Below are 24,614 nucleotides of genomic sequence, written 5' to 3'. Positions count from 1 at the left end.
GTTCATGTATTCTCTGTTTTTATCTTTGTTGATCCTTGAACATGTGTGCTGGATGTAGCTTAGTTTGCTTGACATATTGCTTCCCTCCAAATTGTTCATTGGTCTCTTCTCATTGGTGCTAAATTAAAATCTTACAAATATTGTTATGATGAGTTTGTTTGTTTGTTTGTTTATTTGTTTGTTTGTTTTGTTTTGTTTTGTTTGTTTTGTTTTGTTTTGTTTTTTTTTTTTTTTTTTTTTTTGTATCGTGTTTGAGTGATAAATCATTGCTTGGATTATTTTCTTCAGTTATGCTTAGCTTTATGACTGACTGCATTGGCATTACATTCTATGTAATGATATTCATGTGCAAAGTGGATAAGCATCCTTCCTATACCTAGTCTTTATTGTAGGCTATGCAATGATTTTATTGAATTTTGTCTTTGTATAGAGTAATTAGATTCAGATATTACATGGCTGGTGGGAAATGTGTATAGCGATTCCGGTTCTGACCTGTTATTTATGGTATTCTAGATTCAGGTTTAATGCTTTCATATTGTTGTTCATATCTTGTGTCCCTTGTCTCCCCTCTATGTTTGGTTATCGGGTTGTGATTGTACGTTTGGAACAGATTGGTTGTTTTTAAAAAAAAAAAAGTGTGTTGCCCAGATTTTGGTTTCTCCGCTTGAGCGGGCATTCTCACGCTCGAACGAGCTTTACAAATTTTGCTCCTCCGCTCGAGCGGCCATTCTCGCGCTCGAGCGGGAATCTATAACTCTCAGCATTTTTTTTGCAGGTCTGCAGATGCTGGAAGAATGCATTGGACGCTTGAGCGTCCTGTTTCACGCTCAAGTGGGAGTCTGTGTTTGACGCTAGAGCGGGGCTTTCCACGCTCGAGTGGACTGCGTGAATATCAATCTGAGAAGATGAAGTTTTGAGCCACTTTTTCATATCTCTCTCTCTCTCTAAAACTCTCCAAAAAGCTTATTCTTGAGCTTCTCTCTCTACATTTCACCTTCTCTCTTAGATTTCATCTAGATCCATCCTCCTTTTCACCCTAGTGCCTTTGAGAAAAAGGTAGAGCTTGTCAAGATCTACATTGTGATCCGAATAGAAGTGGGTTTCGGCATTCTTGGAGTTTCTCTCTTATTGGGTTCATCTTCTTCTTTTGAGGTAGGGATTCTTTTTACACTTTCATATGATATTTAGCTTAGATATTGTCTCTTGTGTAACAATAGAGTGATTTGGGGATGTTTTAAACAAACCTAGGGTTTGGGCTTAGAATACAAAGATGGGTTTTGGGTGTAGGTGAAATTAATGTTTGTGGGGCTTGAAAATGATGTTGTACCATGTGTAATTTGATGATTTTGGCACTTGGCCTATGTTTGGGAAAATGGGTAAATTGCCCTAATTTGGTCAAACTATTATTTTGTACAAAAATTGAAATTGGCATTGTAAAGGCAAAATTAAGAGAGACTTGACCTAAATGGTGGAATTGGTTATGTATAAATTTACTCTTTTGGAAGTTTTGAATAAATTATCTGTTGAGATTGAATGTCTATTTAGAGATAATTGTATTAGGCTATCGGTGGAGGATAACTTTGGATTGTTGTAGAAATTGCATGTGGACTAGGTAAATTGAAACAAATCTTTTGATGGTTGTTATTGAATATGATCGTGATTATATACATTGTATATGTATGTTTGTTTGGAAGTGAAAAGGGGATGTGCTTCATGTTTGATTATCCTTTTAAATACATTGCATATGTATGTGTGTTTGTTTGAGAGGAGAAAGGGGTTGGACTCCACTATAATTAAGTTGGTCGGAGTGTCCTGGGTAAAAGTCCCAAAATTATACATGCGTACCTAGCTCGCGGACGAAATATCCATAAAATAGAGATTGTAGTGCTTGTATAGCCTACGTTTATATGGGTCCCGTTTGATGGCTGCCCACGGACAAAATATCCGTGAAATGGGGATTTGAAGTGTTTTATGCATATGTGTGGTTTGATTTGAAATTAATTGAGTTGTAGTCTTAGTTTGATAGTTAAGGAATAATGATATTGAACCATGACCAGAATAAGACTTGGAAGTGAATGGGTTAAGGTTTTAAATTGATATTTGATGAATATTAGTATAATCATGAAAGGTTTGACTCAAACATTGTTTATGCACTTGTACTTATATCTTTGCTAAGTTTCATATATCGTGTTAGATAATTTCTACTGGGCTGTGGCTCACCCTATTTGGGAATAACATTTCAGGTAATAATGGCAAGCCTCCACCTAGGCAATAACATTGGAGAAATTTTCAGAAGCAAGAGCTTCATCTTTTGATTGTATATTTTTGTAGAGCCAAGAGCTTAAAATGTAATGAGCGAAGCTCACTTTTGTTATAACCAAGTTAAATGCTTGGAAAGGTGTAAGCCAATAGGGCAATTACTTCTGTCAAACTCTTGTAATCATTAATTATATTAAATGAAAGGACTGAGACTCTGATTTATGCTATCAATTATATATGTTTGTGGATGTAATTGTGTATTAATTTTGGGGGCGTTACAATGTGGGCTGCTTTTATGCAATGTGGGCTATTTTCTATTTTGAATTTACATGCTAGTCCACATTTTCACCTCCAAGTTTTCTATTTTGACAGGTTTTGAAATGCAAGTATGTTGTCCATGGTGAAATTGTTAACCTGGCCTAAGTAACATTGAGATTTCTACAATGCTCTTCGATATGAATTTAGCATATCTGTACAACAAACTCTATAGGTATGTATAAGGTGGGGACTTATCATACAATATGAGAGGTCACATAACAAGTAAACAATGTTGGTAAAATTCAACAATGGTTTCCAGTTCAATTTTTATAGTCAAATCTTAGTTTGGGTGATAATTGATAACTCAATTCAGTATTTAAAATTGGTAAAAGAGTAATTACATCAAATTTAGGTCTTGTTTGAGAAGGGTTAAAGTGGCTAAATTGACACAAAAAGATAAAATAAACTAATTTTATCAATAAGACAAAATATCATATCGAAATTATAATCATTTTATTTTTTCTCTCATAATTATCGCATCCAAACAAACAAACAAAAAAATCAAAAAAAATTCCTAAATGGAGCTACTCAAACGAAGGCTAAACAACAAAAGTTGAAATAATAGGTAGAAAGTCAACAGTCATCATACCTAACAACAATCACCTCTAGCCCAAACTAGGAAAAAAATAAACTGCATATAACCTCCATAATTAGAAGAAATAAACACAAGAGGTATCATAGCCCAACAATCACCACTAGCCCAATCAAGCTCATTTGAAATTTCTATAAGTTTAAATGACTCTTGAATATAAGTTAAAAGTTCAGACAATTTTAAATAATAGAAAATTTATTTTATGTTAGTTAAATTTATAATTTGTTTACACATAAGCATCGATATTCACCGCTATAACCACACTATCACTGTCGTCACTACCACCACTGCTACCCCAACTACCATGGTCATCCTCATCACCACCACTGCCACCACATAATGACCATTTAATCTCATTCCACCTTTATTTAGTTAATTAACTATTAACTAAAAGTGTTTATCTGTAATCTTTCGCTTTACCAAAAATCCAGAACTTTCACTTTTATCTGCACTCTTATATAATCATAAGAATTTATAATAGAATAGTATATTGACTTCAAACACCTTCAGATTTTTAGTTAATCAAATGTAAGAATTAATATTTTGAAGGAATAATTATTTAATAATTTTAAAACATTATGTAACATTGTTAATTTGTTGTTTCTCATAAATACAATAACACATGTTCTGTATCTCATATTTTTTCAAAAATAAGCTTGGTATTAATTTTTAATGTTAATTGATAAATTAAGGAATAAGCACGATATAGGGTCATGCAATAAATGCTTGGGCTATGTATATGTATATGTGCACGTTGATTTTTCTATGATACATGAAGGTGGTTTTTATGTACCATACATAAATAAATTTGGACCACTAGATCTAAAAGTAAAATAAATCTAGCCATTGATTGGTAACAATTAAAACCATGTTAAGAAATTTAGGTAGTTTCGTAAAAAATAAGGTAGTTTTCAATGGTTTTGAAACCAAAAAGTGATTTTTAACTTACAACAATAACTAAGTACACTTATTATTTGATATGATTATACTTACTATTTTTAATAACTATACTTACCATTCAGTTATTAATAAAATACACGTAACTTGCTATTCAGGTAACAGGTAAACTTAAAAAATTAAGTTATAATAAATTTTCAAACCTCTAAAATAAATATAAAATTTATAAAATAGAATTTAAGAAAAAAAATATACAAAATAAATGTGAATTTTATACATTTTATTATAATTTATTACTTTTTATGAAATTTGATTTTATTTATTTATTTATTTATCTACTTAATGGCAATAAATGAAACCTGGTTTCCTTTTCATTTACCACACTTAAAAATAATAAATGCAATTAATGAAGAAATATAATTAATAAAATATAGGAAAATTTAAAATTTATTTGAGGATTCCATGAACTAAATTTTATGTTTATTTTAAAATTTTTTGAATATTTGAAGATTTGAAGATAAGATTGTTGAGTAATAAGTAGAGTCTCATTGAGTAGTAAGTGTGGTTTAAATGAGTGGTAAGTAAGTCTGATAAAATAGTAAGTATGGTTTAAATGAGCAGTTTCCAACTTACTACAACAACTAAACACACTTATACTTGATATGGTAGTACTTACTATTCCACATAACTACACTTACCATTCAAACATTAATAAAATCCACCTAATCTCTAAAATAAATATAAAATTTATAAAATAGAATGTAAACAAAAAAAAAAGTAAAAAATAAATATGAAATTTATAAATTTTATTATAATTTTTATGGAATGTGATTTTTTTTGTTTATCTACTTGATGGCAATAAATGAAACCTAGTATCTTTTTCATCTACCACAATAAATGCAATTAATGAGAAATATGATTAACAAAATATAGAAAAATTTCAAATTCATTTGAGAATTCCATAAACAAAATTTGATGTTCATTTCTAAAACTTTCGAAGATTTTAAGATAGAATTGTTGTTGATTTGGAACTTCTTAGGTAAATCTCTCTTTTTTTACTTTCACTTCTATTATATTTTGAATTTATAAATTTTTATGTTTTGTTGGAACAACATTTCACATAGTTAAAAGAAAAATTATGAGATTCAAGTGGTAAGAAAAAAAATCAAGTTTGATGAAATAGTAAATGTAGTCTCAAGTTTAGTTTAAATGATTGATAAATCAAGTCTAATAAAGTAATAAGTAGAGTCATATTGAGTAGTAAGTATTGTTTAAATGAGTGATAAGTCAAGTTGATAAAATAGTAAGTACAGTCTCATTGAGTAGTTAGTGTGGCTTAAATGAGTCGTAAGTCAAGTCTGATAAAGTAGTAAACAGAGTCTCATTGAGTAGTAAGTGTGATTCAAATGAGTGGTAAGTCAAGTCTAATAAAGTAGTAAGAAGAGTCTCATTTAGTAGTAAGTGTGATTCAAATGAGTGGTAAGTCAAGTCTGATGAAATAGTAAGTACAGTCTCATTGACTAGTAAGTGTGGTTTAAATGGTTGATAAATCAAGTTTGATAAAGTAGTACGTAGAGTCTCATTGAGTAATAAGTGTGATTCTAATAAAGTAGTAAGTACAGTCTCATTGAGTAATAAGTGTGGCTTAAACCAACGAAGAGAGGCTAATTTAGACCCAAAGTAGTAAGTACAGTCTCATTGAAACTAATATAGATATATTTTATTCACATTTCATCTACCTTTTTAATTTCTTTTTCCAAATCACTTCTCAAATCCCCCAACTAAACATAGCGTTAAAATCATAATACATTTTTTGGTAGGATTTTTTTCTTTTATTTACTTTTTTATTTTTAAACTATCATCTAGAACCTCCACCACCTCCAGACTGCAACCCATCTTATCACTTGAAACCACCACCTCATAGTTCATCACACTATTTCGGAACCAACATTGATTGAGATCTTTTTTTTGAGACTCACAATTTTTTTTAGATCTCAATCATTAATGGTGTGGACCTCATACATACATGAGTGAGTCATACACATACATTAATAATTGAGATCCAAAAGAAATTATGGGAGTCCTTAAAAAAAAAAGGTCCCAAACATTGTTTATTTTGGAACTACCAACTTTTTCTCACCCCATTATCCTCCCCACCGTACTGCTTCTCCCATATACCCACTATTCCTCCATCACGATTCATTACTATCAATCTTAATGGTGTTTTGAGAAGTTAATTAAAAGTTAATTTTTTTGATTTTTTTTGACCTTTTTATTTTTTAATGAGTAAAAAATATGAAAGATGATGTAATACAAAATAAATTAAAAATCAAAAATTAACTTTTAACTAGTTTGTCAAATGAGCTTTTAATCGTCACTATCACAATACCATGGTCTTTAATTTTTTTTTATAATCTTTTTATTATACTTGTGTAGATCTCACATTCATTTCAATTAGCAAGAGCTAGCTATTTTGTGGAAAATATGGACCACTGACCAGCACCATAAGTAGAAAATGTTGACCAAACATTATGAACACAAAAATAGTTACAAAGAATATAAGAAAAGTTAGCTTTGAAAAATTGAATACAGCCTATGAGGTAAGTACAGATGATTTGTACAATTGTTGTTGAACATATCAATATTGAATCACCACAACATACAATAGTTTTAAAGATTATGTTGTTGTTGTTGTTGTTGTTGTTGCTGTTGTTGTTGTTGTTTTTTTTTTTTTTTTTTTTTTTGTCTTTAAAAGTATAAATTTTATTATAAAAAATATTTAAGAACTAATTTCAACTGTCGCAATAATAGTCGCAAATAAGTCGTTTAAAAGAGTAAAAAAAAGAGCTATTAGGGACAAAATTTTGAAAATATCGCTAATAAATGTACTTTTAGGAATAAAATAACCTGATCCTAAAGAAGTTTATTTTTTGAGACAAAACTTTTAATTTCAAAAGATTAGTAATTAATTACTAAATGTACAATTTTGTCATTCAAAAATAAAATAATAACACTTTAAGCTACAAAAACATTTTATTTCTAAATTTTTGTTTTTAAAACCTTAATTTTTGTTGGCTTTTTGGCTTTCGAAGGTTATTATGGTAATTTTGAGTGTGCCAGCAAGGATCAATTAGTCCTTACAGAATATTAACTGCCAACCAATTATCAGACGATTGTGTTTTAGTTCTTTCAGCCTCAATGAAGAGGACTTTTACTGGTGGCTTTGTTTAGGAGAATTGAGCAAACAACAATTAATATGAAGAATAATTGTAACATTTCATTAAGTAAAATGGAAGATTTACAAAGATCCAAATCAGCCTCGTAGAGGTTTACAACAACAAACTACTTGAAACTACTCCTATGAACGAAGTGCAGTGCAGGAATTTGAAATACATAAATTTAAAGAACAAGAACTGTAAAAACCGGAAAGGAAATAAAATAGATAAAACTGGTTTTTTGGATTTGAGTCCGGGGGCACTTTCTAGGGCCTTCTATGCTATTTATACTTCTTAATGGCAACCGTCAAACCGCATTTCTAACCGTCGAACCATCCCTCCATGGTCGCTGATCATGCTACCTTATAGTTAGCTCCACTATGCCATATCTGCAGTTAGGCTTCCCTCTTGATTTTGAACTTAAATATGAGTAACCGTTGAAGCCACGTCATCTTGCATCTCTTTGCTGATCCAGTGCTTATGCAGATCTACAAAAACCAATACTAACTGCCACGTGTGTGATTATGATTGAAGATTCAAATTGTCTTCCCGTATTGCCCTTATCTTGTCACGTGTTGAACTGTAATTGGCTTATACAAAATATGTAGCCAACATTACCCCCCGCACTAATATACCCAATACTTGGTGATATTAATGGATCAATGTGTTTTATCCACATCTTAGAACGTGTATGGGCTGTGCATTTTTCCAGAAATGCAACCGTCATTCATCATTTGCATTAAATTCTCTTCTAACTCTTGAACATTCCCACTATCTTAGTATTCGAAAAGACTGATACATCTTCTATGGCCAAGCCAATCTTTTCTTACATTGATCAAGCATACGAAGAGTTATTTGATGATGCTATTCATCCTCGAAAAAACTTTCATGCATTGATTAGCCACCTTTACCCACCTTCATATATTCAAGTCATGGAGGCTTTTGCCAACTATCAACCTTTGGATTACGAACTTATTTTCCACAATTCTTTAACCCAAAATTTTGCAAACATGGATATTGGAAGCTCTTCCTCTAGTCCAAAATTTTCTGCGTAGGATGAGGCTGCAGCTTTTTCCTCTTCTGGAGCTTCTGGTTGGAGAAGCTGGACAAAACTTGAGGAGTCCAAATTAAGAGAGCAAATCAATCATCATTTTGTCGAATTCATCGATCCTCTAACTTTCCCTCCATCTGCTCGGAGTTTGATGGTTTACCCATACGTACCCATCGACCGTCAACGCTGTTTGGAAGACAAATTACTCGTAGCATGGTACACGTCTTCCATGCCTACGAAGATAGTACAAGCCACTCACCGTCCAAAAGAGGCTCAAGGGTACAACCCATCATTCTTAGCCCAAAAGGCAAAACTTTGTTCTTCTGACTGGCTTGATATCATCAACAATCCCCAATTTCCTCCTTCTTTCGAGATGGAAGCTCTTGCACCTCCTCTTCCGCAAAACCCTTATTGGATGGAGGAACTGAGACTTAACCTCTTTGAGGACCAGTTTCTCCCCACTTATCACCCTCCATCTCCCCCTACTAAACATTAGCAACAGCAGGCCCAACTTTTGCTTGCGGCCTTTTCTCACTTGCCCTTTAATGTTCTCAAGGACGATGTTCCTCTCCAGAACTTTCGATGGGCTTCTGATGTTATGACCCGAGGTCATGTTCTCAATCCTATCACCCAAGCAGAGCTCCAGATGTTCTTAGACCAACTCCCATTGCTTCTTCATTGGCATCACATTTCTGTGGTCACCACTCGATCTTTGGATCAAATCTCAGCCCGTCGAGTTCATACCCGGTATGAAGCAGAGAACCTCATCGATGAATATAATGATTTCAAGAATAAAGACTCTGCATACTGGGATGACTTGGACATGGATGAGATGGAACAAAGTTTGAAAGAACCAGAGTTTCAAATAAGGGCCGAAAAACTTTTTTATCAAGTAAGAGCATATCAACTTCAACAGCCTAGCTTGGAGAAGATTGAAGACAGAATAAAGAAGGAATAGAAGTTTATTGACCATAGTTGGAACAAGTTCCATGACCTTGTCATTTATTCTATTCCTTATTTTTATGAACTTGAATATGTAGCCAAAGAAGGCCTCTGATGTAATTGCTTCTGTCTTAATAAAGCCAAGATGTCTTTTCTTTATTTGGCATAGTCTGATTTTATCCCATTCGTCAAAGACAAACAAACTTAAGGCTTCTAATTCAACAATTTCACCCTTCGAATCTCGATTCAATCATGCCCAATGAAATACTGAAAACCCAATTTAAAGTTTTCCAACTTATAGAGTATAATTGACAACTTTTGTTGGTTTCTTTTCAGAATCGAAGCTTCGAATTCAACAATTTTGCCCTTCGAAACTTGATTTGATCATACAGAATTCCCCAACATATGATTAATACAATCAAGTAATTTCGAATCAACTAATTTTGTTTCAAACAAACAGCCTACATTTTCCAAAATATGGAAACCTCTTCTAAGGACTGCACTAATGATTCCTTCTGTATCATATCAAACCAACTACCGTTTTAAAACTTAGAATAAACAATTTCTAACCGAAAAGTATTTCAAATTTTTCTTCGAAGGATTTTAATCTCATTTAGAAACCTACAAACAGATCCTTAATCCTTTTGAAGTAAACAAATACCTAAGCATTCTTTCACCGAGAGGCGTAGAATGTGCTTCGAAGTCGACTTCCTACTTTCGAAGCCGTTTATCATTTGATTTTGGTGCCAAAATTTGGCTTCGAAGCCAAATATTTTATTTCGAAGTTAACATCAGTATTTGAGATGTGTTTCCCTTCATAACTATCAATATAGAAAGAAACTTTTCGCATCCGTACCTTCAGTACTTCTTTGTAAATTCCGTCCGTGCAAAACGACTGGGTATATTTTTCAGACACAAAAGTTTTAAAACCCTTTTATTTCGTACTTTGAATTCACCTATTTGCCTATCACACAAACCCTTCATCTCTACTGGCCTTCCTTTTTCCTCTACTCTCTTTCCCGACTTCGTCTTCTGAGAAAACTCTCTATCAATGGCTTCTTCTTCTTTGAAAATACCGGTCGTGGAACGTGCGAGTCCGTCTGTAACCTTGAAAAGGATTATTGACACAGAGTGTGAGAAGTACAAGGCCGGTGAGAAAAGCGCCATTGACGGACGCATCTTCATTCTTCGTCGTCATGAGCAGCAAGAGTATGTGCTTGGGCCCATCTTCAGGGAGATTCCTACTGAGCTTCCAGCTCTATATCCACGTTTAGAAGACCATTCTCTCCTTTACGAAGGTGGTCTTGACTGGGGAAGCTGGAGGATGAACCGCCCCCATCGCTGTTGACCCACGGTGAGACCAGAGTGGCAAGAATGGTATGATCGGGTTGTCCCTGATAGGACTCTGGATCTTCAAGAGCTCTCCCTTTTCGACGCCTTCCAATTATCCAGGTTCACCATTTTGGAGGACCCTTTCTTAATACCTGCTGCCCTTTGCTTTTGGAATTCTACTTTTAATTTCTTTCAATTCAAATGTAGGATGATGGCCCCTACTATTCTTGATGTCTGCCATCTATTAGGATTGTCCCATACTGGAACCCCCATTGGTCCAGATTATCCCGACCTCAAAACCCCTTTTTTCCCTCCTCTCTTTTAACTCATCCTATAGTGACTTTGTCAAGGTTGAGAATAAAAGAGAGGGCCTTGTGACTGATAGGGAATTCTTTTCTTTTATATTATATTGGCTTTGCAAGTTCCTTTTCTACACCTCTTCTCAAAGGATCATGCCTGAATTCGCCCCTCTTGCCAAAGCCCTCGTCTTACAAAGAAAGGTGGCCTTAGCTCCATATGTTCTAGGTCATGTATATAAAGCTTGCTCCCTTTTTTTGTGAGAAACCCTTGGATGCCAATCAAGGAGGTCCATTTTGGATACTTCAGCTTTGGGTTTTTGCATATTTTACTGAGCTACAATCTAAATGCCTAAAGTTTTTGGAGCCAAACCCTACTACTCATGGCATGAGGTTGGCCAATGTTTCATTCTATCCTTCCACCTTTGCTTTTTACTTTTCTTTCTTTCACTAACTCCCAGCTTCCCTTTCTTTCCACAGCTTTCGTCCCTTCAAACCTACCAACATTGGCCCATCCTAGTTGAGGACCTTTCTGAGTGATAGGTTCTGCTCTTCACCCCAACACAAGAACATATGGGCCTCTATTCTGATCCCTAGAAAGTTATTCATTTGGACTATGAACCCCAAAGCTTACAAATGCATTGCTGAGCCCTATTGTCCTGCCCAATTTGCTAGGCAATTTGACTTCTCACAAGGGGTCCCAATACCTCTCTGCAGCCAGACCAATTTAAGCCTTACCAGCAGGGACTTGAAGGTTTGAAGATCCAGATTAAAAGAAGTAACTTCTAAATTTATCCAGGACTTTATTGACTTTGAGTACTTCCCTTTCATTCCTCAAAATAACATATTGAAAATGTGTCAGAACTGGTGGATGGCCAATATGGAGGTACGCATGGCCATTCTTTCCCAAGACCTATTAATGGTACTGGACGTACCTCAAGCTAAATCGAAAGGGGCTGGAGTTGTTACTTCGTCCACTGCTCCTGCTACTACAGTTCTTGCATCTGTCATCACAAAGACCATTCCTACTGCCTCAACTCCTCCTAGAGTTACTCGAGCTGCCTCGAAAAAAGGTATGTATTCCTGTTTCTTTCTTTTCTCCTCCTTTATGATACTCTTGTCCTTACTTATAACTTTTCCTTCGGTGTAGGTGGCACGGGTGCCTCTCAAGGAGATTCTCTCCAAAAGGTTCAAGCTTTAAATCTTCTGAAGCGGAAACAACAACAAAAGAAGAAGAGAAGGCTCTTATTCGACCTTGAAGAAGAAATACCTGAGGTTCGTATAGAAGAAACGGAAGCAGAACAAGAAAAGATAGAAAAAGAGCAAGAGACACCCTTGAAGAGAAGAAAGAAAATGACTGTCTCTCTATCTGATTTCACTAGAGATCCCATTCACGAAGCATCTGCTAAAGCAGTGGAAGCAGAGCATTCCAAAGAGCTTATTGTATTTCAAAGGGCTGAGAAGAGAAGTCAACAACAAATGCTTAGAGATGAGGAGGCTACTGCCGCTGATGCATTCCAAAGAGAAGTTGCAAGACAACAACAAACTGCTGGACATTATACTCTTCGCAGCTCTCCGATCAAAGCTACTACTTCTGAAACCAGTAATTTCCTTCGTGCCTCTATTTTCTTTTCTCAAATTCTTGGTACTGAAACTTGACATTATTTTGTATTTCTTCTTTTGCAGCAACAACTACTCTGCCTCCTTCAACAAGGACTCCTTCAATCTCATTTGAAGTTGAAAGACTTCGAATTGTACAGCCAATTCGAGCAATACTTCTTCCTCTTGGTCCCATATTTTCCATACCCTTCTTGAGGCCAAGTATTCCTGCATCTCTCTCTTTTGGCTTAACTCCATACTTCCCTCATTTATCTTTCAATTCCACTCAATTTACTCTCCCTTTAAGCCTTGTTACTTCTTCTCCTTCTGAGAAAATTCCAGCTAATACATCATCTCCAATGATAGCTTATTTCCATAGAGAAGACACTGGTAGCTCTCCAATTCCTTGCTCATTATCTCTGTCTAGCTCCAGTCCCTCTTATCTCGATTTACTGGTAGCCAAAATCATAGAAACTGCTAAGGATACTCCACCTTCTTCTCCTATTCCTATGCAGTCATTTCTTCTTTCTACCAGAGCTCTTTCTGCACCTTCCATGTCAATGGATGAGGTGGATATCTTCGAAGCTAGGCTAGCTAGCCTCTTTGACATACCTTCCATCTCTCCAACAGCTAGCAGTGAGACTGAGCCATTAATTCTAGCTGATTCTTTATTAGAAATTTTTTAGAGCTCTTCCTCCATTAGTAAGACTTCCTTGCCTTCAATAGACTTGGACAGCTGCCTGGAGCTGTTGACATTCTTTTCGAGGATTCCTTTCGAAGCCTTACAAAGGCCTATAATAAAAAATGGCTTCCTCCAGTGCTGCAAGATTGTTGAGCAATCCAGCATGACTGTTTCAAGTCATTTATCTCAGGCGGCAGCCACCGTCGATTTTTACATCAACATTTGTCATGCTGGAAAGGCTATAGAGGAGAAATTGCTGAGAGATCAGAGTTTTGTTTCCAAAATACATGTTGAAGTGTCAGAACTGAAAGAGTAACATTTCTATGTCTCCCAATTTCAAGCTCAACTGTTGGAAAAGAAAGCTCAACTTGAGGAAGAGTTATCAGCAGTCAACCAAGCCTTAGATCGAATTGCCACCAAGCTGCAAATTACTAATCAAGAGCTGGCTAATTGAAAGCAGGAGATGACCACAGCCATTCAGTTGTTCCCATCTCTCAAGAATAGAGCATCTATTGTAAAAGAACAACTGAAACACTGTACTGACTTTTGGGCCAATCTATGGTTACATGTACTCAACTCTTTATGAAATAAAGTTTTTATTTATCATTTGAGTGTTCTCATGTTCTTTTCATTTAGCACTTATTTTATTTCTTATGTTTCCCATACGGTTGGATAATAAGGCTTCAAATATCTGCCATTGATCTTTTTGGGATGTACATATCCATTCAAATTTTTCAAATGATATGCTCCCAAAGGCAAGACTCTATGAACTTGATATAGTCCTTCCCAGTTAGGTGACCATTTGCCAAACTTGTGGCTTTTAATCCCTATTGGGAGTATTGTCTTCTATACCAAATCACCTTCATCAAAGCTAATGTGCTTGACTTTCTTATTATAGTTTTTGGCTGCTTTCTTCTTTTGGAAAAGAATGCTATTTAATGCCAGAATTCTAGCTTCATCTATACTTTCTAATTCTAAGCACATACTCTGATGGTATTGCTCAAGATCTAACTGATCCTGCCATCTCACCCTCAAGGACTTAATATTAATTTCCACAGGTAGCCTTGTATCATGCCCATATACTAAGGCATAAGGAGTGATTCCTGTACTTAATCTTGGAGAAGTCCTATATGCCCCCAATACATCCAACAACAAGTTATGCCAATCCCATTGTCTTCCACAACTTTCTGTATTCCTTTCTTCAAAGACTTATTGGATAATTCAGCTTGACCATTGGCTTGTGCATAATAGGGGGTAGAATTAACAAGGCTAATTCCAAACTCTGCCATAAAAGACTACAATTTTCCCATCAAATATAGTCCCACTATCAACAGTTATAGTCTGAGGGATGCCAAATCTGTGGATCAAATCTTTAATGAATTCAATAACTTCGATCTGGTCTACAGCCTTATATGGCTTAGCTTCAACCCACTTAGTGAAATAATCTGTGGCCACTAAGATGAAGCAATGATGCTTTGAAGAGGGTGGATGTATTTTTCCCATCATATCCATGGCCCATCCTCTAAATGGCCAAGGCTTTACAGCTGCATGCAGATCAGTTATGGGTACATGCCTTATTGTGCCATGCTTTTGGCATGCCTGGCAACCACTAGCATATTCTATGCAGTCTTTAAGGATGGTTGGCCAATAGTAGGAATGTCTTCGAAGTAGTCATCTCATCTTCACACCAGGCTGATGAGCACCACAAATGCCTTCATGAACCTCAGCCATAGCTGTCAATGCTTCCTTTGGACCTAAACATTCCAACAATAACCCATCTGCCCTCCTTTTGTAGAGAGCATTACCATACATTATGTGTTGCATAGATTGCAATTTGATTTTTCTGCTGGCTTTCGAAGATGGACCAACTAGATATTGCATTATTGGATGTCTCCAATCTTGTTCTTGTAAGTCATTATGATTGACTTCCAGGACCATATTCCTTTTATTTAAGGGTGGTATTACTTTATGATATGTTGTTTGGCTTATGTCCCTTTGAGTATTATCCCTTCTTTTGAAATTCGAAGCTTTCTGAGCCACATCATTAGCTTTATTATTCAAGAATCTTGGGACATAAGTTACATTTGCTATCTGAAATTGAGAAAGCAGATGTAATGCAACAACATAGTATGGCAACATGCTTACACTTTGACATTTGAAAATCCCTTTCACTTGGTTAACTACCAATTGAAAATCTCCAAATATGTCAACTGCATGAGCTTGTAATCCAATAAGTATTTCCAGTCCCATTATTAAGGCTTCATATTCAGCTTGATTATTGGAACAAATAATTTCATCCACTCTGAAACCATGTGTGGTTTCTACCCCTTGTGGTGACTTAATTACTACACCAATTTCAGTTAGACCATTGGCTTTTGATCTATCAAACCACATTTGCCATGGTTCAACACTAACCGTACCAAGTTCCATTATCTCTTGGCTTTCTAATTGACATGGATGGTCTGCCAAAAAATTAGCTAAAACTTGTCCTTTTACTACCTTTTGGGGGACATATTCTAAATGAAATTCTAATAAAGCTAGTATCCATTTGCCAATTCTTCCCCTCAACATGGGTCTAGATAGCATATATTTAACCAAATCTGTGGTTGCAATTACCAAGACAATTATAGGTAAAAGATAGTATCTTAATTTCAATGCAACAAAATACAATGCAAGGCACAGCTTTTCTACAGCTGAATATTTATATTCACAAAAATTTAGAAACCTACTAAGGTAATAAACAACTTGCTCATTTCCTTCATCATTGTCTTGGGCTAAGAAAACTTCCAACGAATCTTCTGCTGCAGCTATGTACAATTTCAAGGGCTTATCACCCTTTGGTGACATTAGCACTGGAGGGTTGGCCAAAGTAGGCTTTGATTCCTTCAAAAGCAATTTGATGCTCTGCTGTCCACACAAATTCCTCTCCATCCTTTATCCTCAATAAGGAAGAAAATAATTTAGTTTTCCCTGCAGTATTATAAATAAATCTTCGAAAAAAATTAACCTGCCCAAGGAATTTTTGTACTTCTTGCTTACTTGATGGAGGTCTGGCTTCAATGATAGCTTTGGCTTTGTTCTGATCAATCTGTATTCCCTTCTTGTCTACTACATAGCCCAAGAAGTTTCTAGCTAATACGCCAAAAGCACACTTGAGAGGATTGAGTTTCAACTTAAACTTTCTCATTCTTTCAAAAGCTGCTTCTAAGTGAAACAAATGTTTTTCCATGGATTGGGATTTCACTACAATGTCATCAATATAACACTCTAAATATCCTCCAATGAGATCATGAAAGATAGTGTTCATAGCCATTTGATATGTAGCCCCAGTATTCTTCAGGCCAAATGGCATTTTGACCATTCGAAGGTGCCAATATCCCCAGGACATCTGAATGCTGTCTTGTGGATATCTTCCTCTGCAATGCAAATTTGGTTATAACCAGAGTGCCCAGCCATCATTGATAAATTTTGATGCCTTGTTGAACTGTCTACCAACAAATCTACTATGAGCATAGGATACTCATTTTTTGGGGTTGCTAAATTCAGGTTTCTGAAATCGATGTATACCCTCATTTTACCATTCTTCTTAACTACAGGCACAATATTAGATAGCCATTCAACGTACATGGCTATCCTAATAAAGTCTGCCTTGAGGAGCCTAAGAATTTCCTCCTTAACCTTCTGAATCACCTCAAGGCTCATTCTTCTTGGTTTTTGCTTGTATGGCTTGAAATTAGGCCTCATAGGGAGCCTATGTTCTGCTAATGACCTATCCAATCCTAGTAGTTCATTATAAGACCATGCAAAACAATCTTTATATCTCTTCAAGACCATCAATAACGGGTCCCTGTCAAGAGCATTCAACCAAGCACTTATATAGGTGGGCTGCGGTATAGAACCTTCCCCTAAGTTCACTTCTTCCAAAGGGTCTTGTATCTGAGGACTCACTGATGCTTCTTTTTTGATTTCTTTTATCTTCGAAGCAATCTCCTTGCTCTGTCCTACTCCCAGTTTCTTTGATTCAACATCTTTGCCCTCCTCCTCATAGACAAAGTTTGTCCACAAGGCTTCTTCTTCTTGTATCTCCTGGACTTCTGTTTCAATGTCCAATGCATAGTATTTTCCCAAGGACAAACCCCTGACCTGTTGCTGCTCCTGCTTACAGCTAATTGCCATGGCTTCTTCCTCTTGCTCTTGCATCTTCTGGACTATTGATTTTATGTCCAATATTGAGAACTTAATTAAAGCCAAAGACCTGGCCTCCTGGGTTCCATCTTTTTGCCTATAACCAGGCATCATTGTTATCTTTGGCGACAAACTCCTCATCAGCACTTTCTTGGACTAAGTGCTTCAGGTGTGCTAATTCTTCATCAGCCGTCACTTCAGCTAATCCATCAGGTTTCCTCAGTACATTGAGTGGTGCTACTCCTTCAGTATACAATTTGGCCTCTGCAAAATCTGCACAAGCTATGAAGGGTTGATGATCTGCATTGATCTCCTCTGTCTTTCCACTGCCTAAGGCCATCATTATATTCTGATGTAGAGAGGAAGACACACACTTGTTGGTGTGAATCCAATCCCTACCAAGTAGAACATTGTACTTCGCATTGCTATCAATAATGAAGAATGCAGTCATACAGTCCCTGGTTCCTACACTCAGGTTGATGGGCAAAATGCCTTGAGCCATTTGTTTGTCCCCAGCGAAACCAGCAATGGTTGTACTGGTTGGGATTAATCTGGGGTTTCTCTTTCCTAGTTTCTTCAAAGAAGATTTTGGAAGCAGGTTTACTACTGCCCCATTATCTACCAATACTCGGTTCATCTGTATCCCATCGAAGAAGGCTTTGATATACAAGGGTTTGACATGCTGTGTCATGGATGTCGTGGGATACTTAAAAGGGTATGAGAGGTTAATGCTCACCTCTTCCTCACTCTCATCTCCAGTTTCCATTGGTATGGCCACTTCGGATTCATTTTGCACCATACTCACTTGTGAGTCTTCACTAGAAACTAGAATTGGGTCAATTTCTTGACCTTCTTGGTTCTCATCTTCAGCTTGGAATTCCTGTGGTAGTATATGTACCATATTCACTGATACTGGAGCAAACGAGCCAAATTGGATAACTGGCTGTACCTATGTTGCATTTTGGCACTTCAGTACTCGTAACTTCCTTTGAATGGTCTGTTTGTGCTGGTTTTTCAACCAAAAATGTTTGTTCAGCGACGAAGGCTTCAAACATTTCTTCCTCAACCATTTTCTTCTTTTGGCCTAGGCTAACTTCTTCCTCTATCTCACTATCACTGTCCATCAAAGCCTTTTCCATTCCTGCCAGACTAGATCTTTCTTTGGCTTTCAATTCAGAATGAACTTTGGCCAATTGCTCTCTGTTACAACTCTTTTTGTCTTGAGGAGTTGATTTTGGATTAAAATCTAACTTTGAACTTTTTTCTCCCTCTGCCTGGCCCTTTGGCTGGACCAATGAAGAACTTTCTCCGCTTTTATTCAGATCCTTCTGGTATTGAGTGTACCTTTGCTGGATCTTCCTCCTTTGGGACCTAGAGATCACTGGGACCATATTTGGTTCCTTTGTTTTTGGATTCTTAAGTAACACCCAATTATTTGGAGCCACCAAAGGAGGTTTGACCATCCTACCTTGGTTTCCAACAACATTTCTTTGGGTAGACATTTCCCTAGGTTTGTTCTGCATGACAAATCAATCTGGGACTCCAGGCACCCACGAACCTACTAGCCCAGTTGTTGAACTGTCTCTTTCTTCCTTTGAAGCCATCTTCGAAGCTGGCTGTGAAGGCCATTGCTTGGCCCTGACTCCCTGTTTTGGGCCCAATTCAGGCCTTCCGTGAAGGTGGCCACTTTCCATCTTGTGTGAGGCTGGTCTAGGAGGCCAATCCCTGGCTTTGATCCCATAACTTGAATCCCTTTTAGGTCTCCTTTCAGGATGATTACCCTCCATTTTGTAATAGTTTGGTGGTCTGGATTCATGTAGAGGTCTCTTGCCTTTAGAGTCCACTCTAGTGGCTGTTAGCTCAGCCATTAATGGTTGCTGCCTAATACCAGTTGGATATGGCCTTTTGTTATAAGCACTGGTTGGTTTAGGACCCCTCTACACATCTTTGTAATATTACTTCCCATCAATCGGAAGCCCTTTCAGCCACTTGTAGCTCAACCTGCATCTGGGACACATTTTTTGCATGACAGTTGCCTCTAAAGAATCATCATCCAGCGTTTCTTCATCAGAGTCTTCCCTCTGGTCTGGAAAACCTTGTCCAATAGCTGACAGACTTCTAGCATCTTTCTTGACAGTAGTCTGGCTGGCAATATGCATTTGCACATTGACCTCTTCCAATTCTTTCAAGGACAAGTTCTGGAAGTCTAGCACAATAACATTGGCGGCCACTTCTCCAATTTCTGGGAATGGATTAGTGTCAATCCCTATGGCCTTTTCTACTTTAGCTGGGAATTTCAAACTTCCCTTTCGAATCTGCTCTTGGATCTTGTCTCGAAAAACAATCAAGTTTTTAGTTGAATGAGACCAAGAATTATGCCATTTACAATAAACTTTTCCTTTAAGTTCCTCTGGAGACAGAATTTTGACTCATTTTGGTAACTTCAGGAAGTTCGCAACAAGCAACTGATCAAAAATGTCATCTGCCTTTGTCAAATCAAAAAAGTATTTCCTATGAAGGTCTTTCTTTTTAAACTGCTGGTCTATTGTTGTGTCTTTATGAATTAATGCTTCATAGATCACAAGTTCTTTCCCTGCAATCTCTGCTGCATCAATCTCATAATTAGGATCTCTATAATACGTCTTGTATGATGCATTACTTCGATCTTGTTCTTCCTCTAGTAATGCTTCATACCTAGATACCTTATAGGTCAGTTCTACTAAGTCTCTAAACTTAGTTGAGTCAAACTTCTTTTGAAGCCTAAACTCTAGACCATTTTGAGCCAATCTCATGAACTCAGGCTCTGGTAGGACAATTCTACATTTGTTTTGTGCTCTTTTGAACCTAGCAATAAATTGAGAAGCCTTTTCATCAGGTTTTTGACTCAACCTTGCCAGGTTTGCCATAGAAACGTTTGGCTCCGTTTGGAAGAATTGAGCATGAAATGCCTCCTCCATTTGTTGCCAAGTTTGGACAGAGCCAGGCGTAAGGTTAATATACCATACAAAGGCTGCCCCAGTTAGAGAATTTGGGAACAATCTTAACTTTATGTAGTCATTATTGGTAAATTCACCACACTGAGCAACGAACCGAGCAATATGCTCAACCGTTGATTGGTTTCTATTCCCATAAAAAAGGGCAAAGTCCGGTATCCTGAAGCCTCTTGGGTATTTATGTACCCTATCTACCCATTCTAGGTATGGTTTCCTGTACACAGGAGTTTGAACCCCCCGAGCCATTGGTCCACACATCTCTTTAACAATATCAGCAATTTGGTCCCTAGGGACCATATTTTGTGCTTGTTGAACCACTACTAGAGGAACAAACACAGGATTTGGTGGACAACCTTGTGCCTGGGGTCCTCTTGGTCCATAGGGTGGTATGCTTGGGACTGGTTGTCCCTGTGGTGCTGGCTACTGTTGAGGGTATGGGTGACCTCTTTGAACCTGTCCTGCGAAAGGTGCTGGAACAGGTGTTGTGTCTCTTCCAGTTGCAGGAAATCCTTCCAACCCCCCGAGTACAAATTCGAACAAAGGATTAATGAACCCCCTCGTGCCAGGTATGGCTTCGAACATGGGATTTGGAAACATCCTTATGTCATTTTCTTATGTTGGGTCAGATCTACCAATTTGCATGGCTTCACTGTTAAGTAATGAGGCATTTTGATTTGCCATAGGCCTCGAAAGAGGCTCATACCAAGACTGAGGCGATAGTCTTTCATGGTTTTGGTTACTAGTTTGATCATTACTATGTCCATTATTCTGCATAGGCTGTTTATCTCTAGCCAATCTTTGCTGAGGTACATTTGAATTTTCCTCTATTTGCCTTGCGTTAGTTGGTTGATGAGTATGCATTCGATCCAAAAAGGATGTTGCCCATCTTTCCATTGTGTTCATTAACTGCTGCATCATGGCATCTATTAGGCCTCCTTATGGATTCATTGGCTGAGTAGATGGAACAATGGATGGTCCAATTTCTTGGCCTCGTCCAATACTTTGAACATGTGGTACTTGTTCCAAAGTGCTGGTCTGTTCGACCATAGGTTCTGATAAAACAGGTACTTCCACAGGATGTGTTATCACATTATCCTCTGGATTAGGTATTTCTACCTCTCCTTCCATGCCTTCTTCCAAGCGTTCATTTTCTCCTTGTCTCCTACATCCAGCTATTTTAATGAGTCCCACAGGGCATGCCAAAAATATATGTTGGCTTTTTGGCTTTCGAAGGTTATTATGGTAAGGATCAATAAGTCCTTACAGAATATTAATTGTCAACCAATTATCAGACGATTGTGTTTTAGTTCATTCAACCTCAATGAAGAGGACTTTTACTGGTGGCTTTATTTAGGAGAATTGAGCAAACAATAATTAATATGAAGAACAATTGTAACATTTCATTAAGTAAAATGGAAGACTTACAAAGATCCAAATCAGCCTCGTAGAGGTTTACAACAACAAACTACTTGAAACTACTCCTATGAACGAAGTGCAGTGCAGGAATTTGAAATACAAAAATGTAAAGAACAAGAACTGTAAAAACTAGAAAGGAAATAAAGTAGATAAAACTAGTTTTTTGGATCTGCGTTCGAGGGTACTTTCTGGGGCCTTCTATGCTATTTATACTTCTTAATGACAGTCGTCGAATCGCATTTCTAACCGTCAAACCATTCCTCCATGGTCGTTGATCATGCTGCCTTATAATTAGCTCCACTATGCCATATTTGCTGTTAGGCTTCCCTCATGATTTTGAATTTAAATATGAGTAACCATTGAAGTCACATCATCTTGCATCTTGAGAGGATAATTTATATGCGAATTGGGCCGAGCTGGGCCTTTATGGGCCTCAGTACGAAGGGCTGAGTAAAGAGGCCATAAAGTTACTCCAGTCTTGAAGAGGCTTAAAGTTAGCCCGATCTCAAGCCCAGAAGGTAGACCGGTCCGAGGGACTCTTGATGTTAGTCCGGTTGAAGGACGCTTTAGACCGGTTTAAGGGTGCTTTGAACTTATACCGGTCATGGCACAGTGAAACTAGATCGGTCTAAACCTAGATAAAAGATAGTTCGGTTTTGAGCATACCATGGTTTGTAGAAAACTATGGGCAGAGAACCGAACTAGGTATAGTTCGGCTAAGCATAGTCGTGATTACTTCGGTCGTATGGTAGGCCGGCCATGGAAGAACCATCTCACTTGATTTAAGTAGTGAGGGGGGTGTTGAAGGATAAGCATTATCCTTCAGGAGTATGAATCCTAGGAGGACTCTGCATGGAGGAGTAAAAGTCCTACTAGGATTGTGCCACGCAAAACCTATAAAAGCTCACGAACATCACCTATGGAGAGGTAACACAACTTTGATTCTCATATTCACAGAGCTTCTTGTCTACTTGCCTGTTTTTCTGACTTAGGCATCGGAGGGGTTTCCGGCACACACCCGCCAGCTAGCTCACGCTTGTGTTTTCAGGGAGTAAAGCGACGTCGTACGGAGGAGCGCAGACTTGATCAACAGGATTATACGAGAAGGTTTATTTCTTTCCCGTACAATTGGCGCCGTCTGTGGGAAATATCAGACAAGAACAGAACCTCTTGATCAAGCTTTTCCTCTTTAAAAGCAATGGCACACAACGAAGATTTGCCACATTCTGCCATCGACGGACAAACCCCAGAGGGGGGTGGGAGGCGCGAAGGATTGCCCTCTATCCCTCCTATGGCGGACTTGGAGCCACAGTGACAGAATCCCAGGAGGGATACAAGGGGGAGGAGGTGGACTAACAGCCCCCGTCACTCTCGTTCACAAAGTCCTGATAGACAAAGGCGGAGGATTGATCCTCAAGTTCTGGAGGACCGTGTGAAGGAGCAAGATGAATTAATAAGGAAGATGGCGGTGGACATGGAGGCCATGAAGCGCCAGATGAAGGGAAAAGGAGTGGCGACAGGAGAGGGGTGCAAAAGCAAGACGCCCCCTCGCCGCTTAGATGACCGCAGAAGGCATTCCACACCATCACAAGGAGAGAATAGAAGCCTCAGGACAGGCGATACTCAATCCAGAACCTCCAGAGCTCGTTTCTCCAAGTCTAAGAGAACGAGATCATTGAGGTCTTACACAGAGGGAAGTACCTATCGACCCTCGCGCTCACACCAGACATCATCCAGGCAAACGGAGTTACCCAAATCATCCGATTTGCGGATCATACTAGAAGAAAGGGCACGTTTGGACCCTCACAGGGTATCTGCCCTTCAGTGGTTGGCTCCTCGGACGCATGGAAGCGTCGAGGTTAGAATGCCATTACCGCACCCTGCCTACGAACCAACAGACAAAGCATTAGCAAGGCTGCAGACCTCGCCGTTCGTTCCGACAATAGAAAACACGCCCCTACCTTCAGGCTTCCTTCAACCCAAATTTACCACGTGCGAGGGGAAGACGGACCCTTACATACACCTAAGCCACTTCCACCAAGTTATGGCGGTATATCGGCGAAACGAGGCTTTGATGTGCATCCTCTTCCCATCAAGCCTTGGTGATCTAGGTTTAATTTGGTTCGAAAAACTTCTAGAAGGCAGCATAGCCTCCTGGGCACAATTGGCGGAGGTGTTCGTCACGAGGTTCAGAACGAACACCAAAACCCCGGTGGAAATTGACCAGTTACTCTCCATCGACATGGGTGAAAAGAAGACACTAAGATCCTACAATAATCGTTACTGGGAGACATTCAACCAGATTGGGGACTGCCCCACCAATCTCGCCATTACACAGTACAAAAGAGGTCTTCCAGTCGAAAACAGACTAAGGGACTCAATCACCATGACACCGCCCCTTACCATGGAGGCCTTGATGGAAAGAGTGCATCAGTACGTTAGGGTGGAAGAGGATGGCGCTCGTGCTAAGGCAAAATCTGGCACGACTGCAGTACCAGATAAAAAGACCACAGCAAAGATCAACGCAGTAGAACGTCCGAACAAAAACAGACGAGGCAGGCGAGACAACGGAGAGGACCAGGATAAGAGATGGTTAAGAATCCGCACAGCCATAACCACGGTATTCAAGAAACCGATCTATCGGATTCTAAGTGAAATACGCGATGAACCTTTCGTCAGATGGCCAGCTAAGTTAGGAGAAGCACAGAAAGACTACGACGAAAGGTCACGATGCACCTTCCACAAAGAAAAGGGGCATCGCACTGAAAATTGTATGCCATTGAGACAACATCTGGAGAAGTTGGTGGCAGCCGGTCACTTGGATAAATACATTGAAG

The sequence above is a fragment of the Camellia sinensis genome, chromosome 9, assembly GCF_055761805.1.
Source record: "Camellia sinensis isolate YWXY chromosome 9, ASM5576180v1, whole genome shotgun sequence".
Classification (NCBI taxonomy): Eukaryota; Viridiplantae; Streptophyta; class Magnoliopsida; order Ericales; family Theaceae; genus Camellia; species Camellia sinensis.
Note: the sequence above shows the minus strand (reverse complement) of the source record.